Raw genomic sequence first — 11,748 nt, forward strand, 5'->3', positions numbered from 1 at the left:
TTGTTAAAACAAGAGGCTTACTACTAAACATTTTCAAATAAAGAAATGCTAACTCTTTTTGTGTTTCTCTCTACAGTATCAGTAATATGAGACACAGAACAAATAATACAGCCCTTTCCTGAAAAGGCAATGGGGAATTTTCCATAAGAACTGAAATTCCTCATGCCTTTCACCTTGCAAAATCATTTAGAGTACTAAATAGTTAATAAAAGTAAGGGTAACATTCAAGTTAGAATGGCTGCCAAGATGTAAGGTGATAGTATATTTGAATAATAGAATCAAAGAAAATTATGAACCTCAGAAGGTCATCTTGTTAAACCCTCTACTCAAAGCAGGACCATCCTCAGCTAGGCCATCCCAGCTGAAGCTGTGTCTAACGGCCCTAAAAAACTCCAAGGTTGGCTATTCCTCAACCTCTCTGGCCACGTCCATATGACCGTAGAAGCTTGGTTCCCTGAGAACAATTAGTAATGCTGCCAGTTGTCCCTGGAGAATGCCTGTGCCAGGGGATATCCAGGGGTTACAAAAAAACACAAACCCTATTCTGCTTCTTTGCACCTACATGTGTTCTCCACACTGCAGTATGTGGTGTCTCAGATGTATTTATGTCATCACACACTGCATGGCTGTGTTAGTCTGGCTGCGGCCTCTGGGTGCCCTGTTCCAGTGTGTTGCTACACTCCTAGTGAGAGTTTTTCCTAATATGTAACCTCAACTTCCTTTGCTACAACCTGAAACCATTGCTCCTTGTTCTGTCATTTACTACCACTGAGAACTAGCTCAATCTTCCTTTTAACCACCCTTCAGGTAGTTGCAACCTGATATTAAGTCTCCTCTAAGTTTTTTTCTTTTCCAGACGAAATGAGCTTAATTCCCTCAACCTCTCCTTAGAAGTCACGTGCCCCAGCCCCCTAACCATTTTTGTTGTCCTCTGCTGGAATAGCTCCAATTTATTTACAACCTTTCTGTAGTGTGGGACCCAAAACCAGACACAGTACTCCACTTGTAGCCTCCTCAGTGCTGAATAGAGGGAAAGAATCTCTTGATCTACTGGCAATGTTTCTAATAATATAGCCCAGTATGCCATTAGCCTTCTTAGCAACAAGGGCACACTGTTGGCTCATATTCAGCTTATTGTCCACTGTGGATTCATCTACACATTCATTAATGTGCCGTAGTTATGGTGCATTAAGTTTAGTACTTGTATATAACCAAGTACAAAATCAATGAGCAGTAACTGGTGCTGCTGTGCAGCAGTACCGGCACATAGCTTTTTAGTGACAATAACTGCACAGTAGCCTACTACTACTATGCATTAGTGCATTTGCATGGTTTTTGCCATGCACATTAATGCATAGTAAAATTAGACTACTGCATAGGTAGTGTCTCATGTAGATGCACCCTGTAACTCCCAGGTCCTTTTCTGCAGGTCTGCAGCTTAGCCAATTAGTCCTTGTTTGTGTATTGTGCCAAAAACTTTTAATGAATAGTGATGAAGTGAATGGAGGGGACTTGTTACCAGTTTAAACAAAAATAATAAGCAGTGACTCTATGAACAAAAATAATGAGTAGTGGCATGAGCAAATGTAAGCTTACAGCATTTTCAAAACAATAAGAATATTTAATTTGCCATTCTGTATAAAACCCAATGCAAGAGATCAGCCTTCTCCTGATTTCTTCCAACTGTCAGTGACTGTAAGATTTGCCAGTAGCCAATGTCTGAAAATCATCAACTGGCCATTAAAAATTAATCTGTGGTCTAAAAATCAGACACAGAACTTTAACATTGACATTTTCTCTACTTGCTTCACATTTCCAAGCTTTTCTAGCCAATAGGTTTAGAAACATACTTTAAAAAATGAAAGCTCCACAATGCCTTTCTGGGCAATGCAAGACAAATGAGTACAGAAGCACCTAGTAAAGTATTCTGTCACATAACAACTTCTAGGTTCTCCCTACACCTCCTATAACATTTTACCTTATAACCTATGATTCTGCCATCTAATGGGAGACTACTGCAGAGACAGAAATACTGATACAATCATTTATATCATAAAAGCTTCATAATACAACCTATGCAGGGAGATATAGGATACATTCTCTACAAGTGCATAATACACAAGTAAAAGAGAATACGTGGGATGGCAAATGTGTTATGTGACTGACAGTAAGCATATACCTAATATACCAGTTCACTGTGTGAAAAACCCATCTGTATACACAAAATCCTACAAAACGTACTACTAATGGCATCATTGGAGTGAGTGGAAAGATTTGTTTTCAGTAAAGACAAAACATAATGATTTCTGTAAAAATGGTGATGTGTGAAAAACAGTGAAAGGGTGAGCTTAATTTAAATGCATTTAATTCCCTTTCAAGTGTACACCTCAAGTAAAAGGCCTACCTTGGCTTTCATTTCTTTCAAGGGTAGTTAAGAAAAGTGGATCTCCTGGCTGCAGCTCCCTGCCTCCCAGTTCCCAGTCATGTTATTCTGATAGATCCAACTGAGTTTGGAACAGTCAGTCCTTTGTCTCCAGGAAGCCTGGAGAAGCTAATTAAAGTGAATCAAATATAGCTTCTCTAAACTAAAGCATTAGTTATTATTTCAGCAAGAAGTTAGAAAGGCACAAAACCATAACAAAAAAGGCTCAATTCTCCGTGCTACACCTTAGTCGTGTGCAGTACCATAACAGAATGGTTTGAGCATTTCATTATGCCATGACATACATGACTTGAAGCCTTTCTCCCTGACTTATACCAAAGGTTGCCCATTGTTGCCCAGATATAAATCATGTAGGCTGAGGAATCAAATACTGCCCAAGTCATTGTTTCATGTGCTGTTGTCTATGTTAATGGTAGGCCTCATCCACATGAGCCCAACATGTTGCTAAGCTAAGAGGCAACTTTGATCCTGAGACACTAATCCTTCCTTACACATTTCATTCAGCCCAGATACCTTCAATTTAGGGTTGGCCAGATACCTTCAATTTAGGGCTGTGATTATGCTACTCTAGGATTTTTCTTATGTTTTGGCCACCATCTACTGACAACCCCTATGCCAGGCCACCTTTCTAGATAACCTCTCTAAAGTTTTAGTAATTACCTACGTCTTGATCCTAGCTTCAACCTCAGAAAATAAACTTTTCCAGCTGACTGGGCATAAGGCCACAGTTAGTCTCTCAATAATCACCTCCTTTTTGCTTCTGCAAGAATTGTTGGTGCAATATTTCCTATGATAGCAGTTCATTTCTCTAATTGTTCTGTTCCTGTTTGTTTCTCCCCAATAGACTCCTTTGATTTATCATTCTGTATGCAAACAGAATACTAAACTAGTAAAGGAATGTATGATATTTATTTAAAAAGATGAAAAATAGAACCACAAATCTCATTCCCCGCACAAATGGCAAATAACAATTTGGAATGAAAGGAAAATTGTGATAACGTTGACAGTTTTTCCCAAAAATATAAATTAGTGCGAAGGGGTGAAGAAGGTGCTGGGCGAGGGTGATGCCGACGGCAGCGGAAACTGGCTTGACTTCCGGGTCCGGGCGGAAAGCCAAGCACTCAAGTTTCCCCCTTCCAGGAACCTGGAAGTATCCGGGTCGAGACCTACCTGGATGGATAAAAGGAGCCCGGCAGGCCAGGAGAGGGCCCTGGCAGATCTGGGGGCAGGAGCGGTGGATCCGGAGATGGGAGTGGCAGATCCAGAGATGCGAGCAGCAGATCCGGAGGTGAGCGGGGAAAGAGCCGGCATCGGGGAATCCACTCTGGAGCGGGTGCGAGCTGCCTGGCGACGAGGCAGGACCTTCTGGGGCAGGGGTAAGCCCCAGTGCAGCGAGGAGGCCCAGCCAACCGGCGGCGGAGAGACAAGCAGCTTAATGCCACGGGAAGCGGCGGCACCCGGCAGGAGCCGGGTACCGTAAGTACTGTAAAATAGGGGCAATCATAGGCGGGGAAAACCACCGCGCCTGTGATTCTCTGGAAGACTAAGGGCAGAAGGAGGCCCCTGGGAGAAGGCGGAAGATCCCGGCCCGGATCCAGGAAGCGGGGTCAGCTTAGGGGTCAAACAAACCCCGGCCCCGGGGAACTCCTGCCAGGAACTTTGTGTTGGACTTTGCATTTTTGTTTTCCCCTTTACGAACATTGTTGGGGCTAGCGCCCTGTCGAGTGGTCCGCCCTGAGAGGCAGCCACTTTCCCAGAGGACCGGGTGAGGGTGTAGGGGAGGAGGAGCCCTCAGGACCCCCCTGGACTCAGCGGAGACGGAGTACCGTTTTCCAAACTGCACATGCCACAATATTGGGAACCCCAAGTTACCATCAAAGTCGTGGCAGGCAAGACTGGCGTGGGTGCAGTGAGGACGACACATTCCCCTCCCACCGGGGATCCCCTGTGAGGCGGGCAGTAAACGAAGAGCGTCCCCTCACAATTAGAGAATGGATATTTTTATAAAAGTAATTTTCCAACGAAAGTTTTAAATAGCTCTATTTGTAAGGACATTATTAATCCCACAATGAGTTATTAATTTTCTATTTGGCGTTCTTGGTTTGGGTATAGACCAAAATGGTATCTCATCAAACAAATTCCACAATGTGTTTCATAGGCTTGTTTTTAATTTTTTTAATATAAAATTTAAAAAAAAATTATGCCTCCCATTTATTAAAGAAATATGGCTTCCATTATTTTTCAGAGTTTATTTGGTTCTAATTAAATTCAGTTACTGTAATAAGAATTGCATAGACTTTTGTTATAATAATAAAACATTCCTGCACCTGCAGTTTTTAGGATGATTTTACACTGAATCCTTTCTATTTATAATATATTCTCTTATAAAACATGACATAAAAGATTAGAAAGGTGGTAAATAACTCAATATGTTTGTTTTTAACTATTTAATGAAATTGGGAAAAAATCATCAAACAAAACATCCAAATTGAAAGATGTAAAATATGAATATTGCATACATGTATTTTATTGCTCATGAAATGGTGCCTGTGTATAGAAAGAAGTAACAAGGATATCACTGGCAAATGACACCAGTATAAGCTATTATGATGTAAGTGCTGTGTCTGTATGTGCCTGCTGTCATACAAGTATAGCAAAACTGTTACAACCTTAACTGTGTTTCATTCATGGTTTAAGTTTTACTAATTTAGCTAACTTGAATCTCTACAGGAGCATATAAACACAACAGTTACATCATAATAACTGATGCTCACTCCTGAATCAGTTAATTTAGATGAATTAAGGCATGCAGTGACCACATGGGATAGGTAAGCTCTGTTCTAGGCATGGAGATATCAAATGTCAGTATTTACCAGACTGAGAGCCAGAATATTGGCCCCAATGTCCATTTTTAGCTTCCTAAATAAAAAGAACCCTGATTTCTCCAGGAACAGTAAAGTTACTATTCCTACTGATGTCATTAGATATTTAGGTACCAGTCCAGCCAAGATATACCCATGAAGAGTTCCTTTGAATCCCACGTATTTGTGTGTATCCACAGAAGTTTCCCTTCATGCATCAATCTGCAGGGTCACTGTCTTGCAGGGGCACATCTGGGGTACAGTGGTACAGTTGCACCCTGTCTTCTTTGATTTCTGTTCCACCCAAACTTTTAAATCAACTACTTGGGAGGGGTAGTGGCATTTCTATTCAGGTAGCACTGAGTCAATTGACTGCATGCCTTATTATAATCTATCTGTTTCCTGCTAATATCTCTTCATTAGGGCTTACAAACTATTTTGTAAAATTGCAATTAATTGCAAGATTTTAAAAAAAAATTGTTGCAATTAATTGCAATTTTGATCACACAGTTAAACAAGTTAGCACCCTCCTCCCCCTCACCCAACAGCTTGGAGTCTGTGCACCCTGCAGATCCTCCCCACCACCACTAATGATGCACAGCCCCACCCTGATCCCAGCTCACCTTGTGCCCACTTTGGATTTCTGCTGGCCAGAGCAGACCAGGCAGAACCCGTTTGAAAAGCCCTGAACCCAGGCACCCTGTGCCTGCTGCAGACTCACCCACCCATGCTGAGCAGCAGCATCAGTAGCTGGGCAGAAGTTGTTGCTTGGCACGGGGGGGAAAGCTGCCTCTCCCCTTCACCACTGCTGGTCCCTTCTTGATGCAGCTGCTTCAAGCCTGCACCTAGGTTACCCTGTGGCCCCTCTGCACTGCCACTGCTGCCCTGCTGGAGGCAGCAGTGATGGTGGTAGAGAGGAGCCTCAGAGTAGCCCAGGCTTGGGCTTCAAGTGGCTGCAGCAACAAGGGCCTGGCAGTGGAGGGGGGCAGGGGAGCATTTTTTCCCTGTGCTGAGAAGCAGCTTCTGCCTGGCTGCTGCCACTGCTGCTGCTGCTGCTGCTGCTCAATGGTCAGGCAGTCCACTGCAGGCACAGGGTGGGTTGGGGTCAGGGCTGTGTGCACAGGTTATGGCTGGTCCAGAGCTGGTCTGCTCTGCCAGGCTGAGTTCAAAGTAGGTGTGGGGCAGGCTGAGGTCAGGGCTCTGCACATGGGTCCCCACCAGTATCACAGAGCTGAGGCCAGTGGCAGCGTGGTGCATGCAATAAATGTTCATTAAAAAATTAATTCGTTAGTTTGTTTTTGCATTAATCATGTGGGCTAACTGCGATTAACTGACAGCCCTATCTTCATTCCACGGGTGTTAATGACCCACTTTCCTTTGTAATAGTCTTGATAGTCCACTATTCAACTTATCCTTTCTCCTGCAATTTTGCTCTGTTAAACATTCCTATTAGTACCTCTCTTCTGTTTCACAGCCATGAAATAGAATTGTTATATAAGAACCTTAACTCAAGTACTAATATTATCGTAATATTCACTCAGGTTTAGAAATGAGTGATGGTGAAGGGTCCATTTTGCAGGCACTGCAAAGGCACAAAGAAAACTAGATTTTGGTTTACAAATTTGAATAACAATATCTTTTGATAATTTTGACCATTTTGTCTAGTTTCTCTTGATAATGATTACTAGGGTAGTACCACACACAAAGGAAGAAGCAAACAAAAGGCAAAATATGTAGGGACCTTTAGATTAAAATCAAATGGAAGTCAGTTCAGATCCTAGGACGATTGAGACAAACAGTCTTTATTAAGTGGGTAATCACATTTCATGTATGCATTGCACCATTCTTTCTGCTTATATGCTTTGTTCTCTCAGAATTATCTCAGTCCTGTCTGGATTGATTATTGGCCAAATAGTCCTCTAATTGCTAATCCAATTCCCTTTTATTTTCTTAATGAAAAGGTTTGATAGCTTTTTCATCAGCTTAGTATGCCAACAGTGAGATCAACTCAGAATCTGGAATATATTTCAGCCAAAAGGAGTAAATTTAGTGTGAAATGGAATTTTTAAACATTAACAAAAATTAAATTGACCATTTAAAAATGGTCAGTGTTCCTCTCAAGCCAATTGGACCATCATACTATCATGCTTAAGACACCCCAGTTTCTCTAGCCAATAGAACACAAAGGGTGTTGGGGCTAGCAGACGGGGTACCCAGACCATTATAGTTGGATTAACTAGGAATGGCCTTCTGCATGAGTCTGCAGTAAGAGTTGCACTCACACCTTTGGAGCTGTAGCAAGACACCTTAATTACTATCATGATCTCTCTACATGTGCTCATTAAAGTAAGGCAAAGATAGTAGTACAAAAATGTCATATTTTGCAGTTCAAATGGACTTGAGGTGCCCCACAGAGGCAGAACCTGGAAGCTTGTCCCAAGACCTCCAGGCTCTCAGCTCTATGACAAGTAGTTTGAATGCCTTGGAAATCTTAAGGGTTGCCAGGATCCCCAAAAGGAACCCACATTAAATTAGGACTAAATCCAATTAAGCAGAGATATCAAACCTGGCTTGTGGTCTGAGTCTGGCCTGAAGAGCCACTTCATTTAGCATAGGGAAGTTGGGGCAAATCCAAAGGACATGGTTTGACATAACTCAGCCCCCCCTAGGCACTAGTGTACATGACCCTTGGGAGCAAAAGCAAGAGCAAGCAGTGTGCTACCACAGCCCTACTCCCAATGGTCACTTGGCTTATTGTCACTGGTCCAGCAAATCACTGCTTGGCCTTTGGGTATTTGCCCTATAGCACCGCTACTGATCCCCTGGGCTGGATCCACCACCCCACTCTACCAGATAACTGTTCTCACCTTCACCACTCCATGACGTGGGTCAGACCATCTGCCACCACTACCAGCCAAGCCATATCTGCCCCACAGCCAAGGCAGGATCCATCCTACAAGCAGCCCTGTGGATTCAGCCTGGAGCACAGGGTGAGTGTGACACCTAGTAAATGCCCATTAATCTAATAAAAGATTTAGGTGCCTGCTTAACACTTAGGATCCTGCTCATCTAAAAGGAAATCAGAACCCTCAGTCTTAGAAACTGAAATCCATATAGAATTCCTGTGGAGAGTTAGGGACTAAACAAGGGAGATCAGAAAACCCCCAAAACAATGTTCAGTAGGAAGCCAGTTTTAGTTCACCAACAGGAAGTGCTAAGCACAGAGGTGTGCCTGAACCCGCAGCCTCTTCTGGAGTTTAGGTGTATGCATTTGGGTTGCAGAGAGATGACTCTTTCCATTTTGGTTCCAGTGTTTGGAACTTTCTTCTTAGAGTAAGCATTGTGGTAATGTTCACCTTTTATGCCACAGCCCACTGGTTAAGATGTTCCCACATAAATGGGAGGCATGGGTCTAGACTATCCTCAGCCAGGAGAGATTCAAATACTTATCTCCCTAGTTCCCAGAGAGTGCTCTAGCTGATAAGCTTTAGGTTTCATTGGCTAAGGTCACTCTTCATACCTCCTGGCCAATTGTGCTAAACATAAGCTTAATATATAAAATTAGACCACCATCAATTTCTCTTCCAGTTTCTTTTTTTTAAAAGAAAATGTCCAGAGTGGTGTAGTGTAAGGAGCTGAAACCTACTGTAAGGCTTACTACAGCTGGCCCCTCAGGGACTTACATGATCATTGATGAATTTAGTTAGGCCAAGTTAGGAAACAGGAATTGAGCTACTCAACATGAAACAGTTCTGGCCATGTCCAGAAAGAGAAATCTCTAAGCACCTAGAAAACTTTAAAAACCTTCAACTACTGTAAGGCAATTATGAAAAGGATGGGGATGGGCTTTTTAATGTGGCTTTAGGGTGTAGGAGTAGGAGCAATGGCTTGAAGATGCACTGGGAAAAAATAGATTGGAGATTAGGAGGAACTTCTGGATTATGAAGGTTTTCAAACCTAGACAAGGTTGTGGACAGGCTGCCTAGAGAAGTTGTGGAATCTCTACCTGTGGAAGTTTAACAGTGCAGCTTAGACAGACACTTGGCTGGGATGATGTATTCACTGATGATCTTGCCTTGAGCAGGTGGCTGGACAAGATCACTTTGTGGGGTCCCTTCCATCCTTACTTTCCTATGTTTCTAAGATTCTATGAATTTTGAAGTCAAACAGCGTGATGCCTCTCCCAGAGCCAGCCCCATGATCATGGAGCTGGCACTAGGAACGCTCTGCTGGTGGGGGGTGGTGGGGTACCCAGTCTGCTAGCACCAGTCTATTCCCTGCCCAGTTCCATGATTGTGGGTGGGGAAGAGACTGAAGATCCTCCCCAGCCTGTTCCCCAACAAGGTCAATGCTCATAGAGCTAAGCAGGGAACAAACTCCCCAGCCTCTACCCCACATTCAGGGAGTGGGGGCTGGGAACTGCCCCAGTTAGGGGTGGGTCCCAGTCCTGTACCTCATCAGATGATTGAGGAATGGGTCTTGGAAAAACCTGAAAGGATGGGGTAGGTCCCAGTCCCCTGCCCCAATTCACAGGTTGGCCAGCTAGCTGCTAGCTGCCCCAGCAGTGGATTGAGGCAGGGACCTAGGACCTGCCCCTCCCTTGAAGCTCTTTGCAAATCTGCTGCCCTGTTGCTGGGGCACAGGAACACTGTCTCCACCTGGGTGGCAGGCAGCCCCCCAGGACAGGGTGCAATATCTTCACCCCAGCCAAGAGTCAGCTGTCTCCTGGCCTGGTGCTTCCTGCTAGACCCTGGCCTAGCACCTGGGGGGTAATGAATTGAATGTTAATGACAGAAAAGAGGCTGAACCTTTTATATGTGGAATCATTTTCATAGGTTCATGTTTTGGCAAGGACTGATCCATCCCTCTTTGCACAGGTTTGGAATGCAGACACAAAAACATGTGTCTGTATTTATTATTTTTGCAGCTGTGAATCAAAGAATCAGAGGCATTACAGATGGAAAAGTCCTATTAGACTTCTTAGCCAATGAAGATTTATTCCCTGATGAATGTGAAATTCTCTTTTGGCCAGCCTAGTAAAATGTTTCTATAGCCAATATCTCCAATTCTGTCCGTGACCAATTCCATAGATTTTGCTTCCCTTCGTTGGCCAGTATTTCCTTGTCTGACAGGTAGTATATATGAACATAAATTCACATACTAAACTTTTAATATAGATAGATGGAAATAGTAGAAAGATATTATAGACATTATTGAAATGGAAACCCTTATAAATTCATTGATGTCCTTGCTCATATTCCCCCAAATCCATTTTATGTCTAGGCTTCACCATCATATATGGGCAATATTCCTAGACCTTTCTACTGTTATCCAAAAGTAAAGATATTTGAGAATTTATGGCACCTGGATATACTGCAGGACTGGTAGACTTTGATTTAGTTTATGTCAGACTGGCAGAGATTAGCAGTCTCCCTCTTGGCATTGAAATGGTGCCACCCAATATAGAAGCTAAAGAAACCAAAATGAAAGATGTTGTCCTGGACCATAGCAGTTTCTCACTAATAAATTAAACATTTGTGTCAGTTTCACTGATGAAGTCTGGAAGCCTGGAGAACCAGGCATTTGGGAATTTGGAAACCCTGGAGTTCCAAGTCCCAGAGTCCTTGTCATGATGTGCTATCCCACAGAGGCAGACTCTAGGAACCCGTCTAGGGATCATTAAGAAGGTCTGAGACCCCCTATCATTTCCAGGATCCTGGTTTACTGGCCAGATTTTCTGCTGTATGATAGAAGCTCGTGAGCTGGAAATAACAGAAAGTAGGGACATGTTGTCTCAGATTGAGCTACAAGTATGACCTCAAATGAAGTATTTCCAGCTAAGGAAGGGAAGTATTAATACTTTCTACAAGACACTGGTGAAACTTCATCTAGAATACCACATACAATTTTGGGAACCCATTTTCATAGATTCATAGATTCATTCACAGATTGCAAGGCTGGAAGGGATCTTGGAAGATCATCAGTTCCAGCCCCCTGCACCAGGTAGGAAAGACAACTGGGGTCAGATGACCCCAACAAGGTGTTTGTCCAGTCTCCTCTTGAAGATTTCCAGGGTAAGTGATTGTACCACCTCTAGAGGGAGCCTATATTACAGTTTGGGCACCCTGGTTGTAAAGAAGTTTTCCTAACATTGAGTATGAAATGATCTTCCAGGAGTTTATGGCCATGACACTTAATTATCCCCAAGGGTGACCTAGTGAACTGTTGTTCATTGAGCCCATGATGTACACCCCTGATGTAGCAGTAAGCGACTATCAAGTTCCCTATCAGCCTTCTCTTCTTCAGGTTGAAGAGTCCCAAGCCCCTCAGCCTTTCCTTGTACAGTTCACCATGCAAGTCTCTGATCATATGGGTGGCCCTCTTTGGACTCTATTGAGCTCTCATGAGCCTCCTTCAACAAGCTAAGGAGGATAGTTGGAGAAG

This window comes from Crocodylus porosus, unplaced genomic scaffold (genome assembly GCF_001723895.1).
Source record: "Crocodylus porosus isolate Cpor-Errol unplaced genomic scaffold, CroPor_comp1, whole genome shotgun sequence".
NCBI lineage: Eukaryota > Metazoa > Chordata > Crocodylia > Crocodylidae > Crocodylus > Crocodylus porosus.